Source organism: Pteropus vampyrus, unplaced genomic scaffold (assembly GCF_000151845.1).
Source record: "Pteropus vampyrus isolate Shadow unplaced genomic scaffold, Pvam_2.0 Scaffold295, whole genome shotgun sequence".
NCBI lineage: Eukaryota > Metazoa > Chordata > Mammalia > Chiroptera > Pteropodidae > Pteropus > Pteropus vampyrus.
The window spans coordinates 26,709-27,841 of record NW_011889076.1 but is presented as its reverse complement, the minus strand read 5'-3'; positions in this window follow the sequence as shown (position 1 = coordinate 27,841).

Genomic DNA, 1,133 nt, shown 5'->3' with positions numbered 1-1,133 from the left:
CCCCACACGGACGCCGCACGCTGCAGCGAGCGACGAACGGGTGACTTAGAAATGGACGACTCCCTGCCATGTGAACGGAAGCCAAAGGGCAGGGCCGGCCGCAGCCATCTGGACGGACGATCAGAGCTTGGGGGACGCACGGACAGCTCTGCTGAACTTCTGGGAAGCCATCATCTTCTCCCCAGCATGAACCCCGAGTCGGCTTCACGTCGCACCTACTTACCCGCCGGCTTAGCGGGCGGATTGGGGCGGGGGGGTCTATCGCTGGGTGTGAATACGTGGTGACGGCTCCCGCAGGCCGCACGCGTCACAGCCAGCGAGGCTCAGTGATCTGTTCTGACTCCGGCCCATGCCTCCGATGGCCGCCCTGGCAGAGAGTCCCCCGTGGCCGTTTCTAAGCCCTTCCTTGTCCGGAAAGCTCCAAAAGAGTTGTTCTCTGCTTGGGGAGCGGGGCGGACTGTTAACTTTTTAACTCATTTAGGAAAAAAATAATCTTTCGCCACCATTATCGGTAAGTGTAATTTAAAAAGGTGACAAATTCAATAAGATTTAATGCAGAACAGAAAGATGCAGCGCTGAGGCACATTCGCCGTCCGCCTGGGCGTTTGGGCTCACGAGCCGCCCGCTGCAGCTTTGGGGACCTCGTAGCCCCGCTTTCTGAGACAGGACGATCCGCAGCTCCACGCTGCAGCGGGGCCCACGGGGCTGACGAGGACACGGGCGCCCGACCTCTGCCGTGGAAGCCCCTCTGGGCCAGAGTCCCGCCAACGAAGCTCAGAGAGTGATGCGCACTCGGGCACAATTTGTCACTTAAAATCTGCAAATCCTTGCAATACGCATCTGAGACGAATGGGCCATGGGCGGGCAGGCAGCATCGACGGAGCCGGCAGAGAGCAATTTCCTGTCGTTTAATGAAGGGTGGAGAAAGTGCCTGATGAAGCGCCCACTCCTTATGAGTGCGTGTGTGTGCGTGTGTGCGTAGGTGTGTGTGTGTGTGCGTGTGCACGTGTGCGTGTGCGTGTGTGCTTGTGTGTGTGCGTGTGCATGTGTGCTTGCGTGTGTGCGTGTGTGCGCGTGTGTGTGTGCGCGTGTGCGTGTGTGTGCGCGTGTGCACGTGTGCTTGTGTGCTTGTG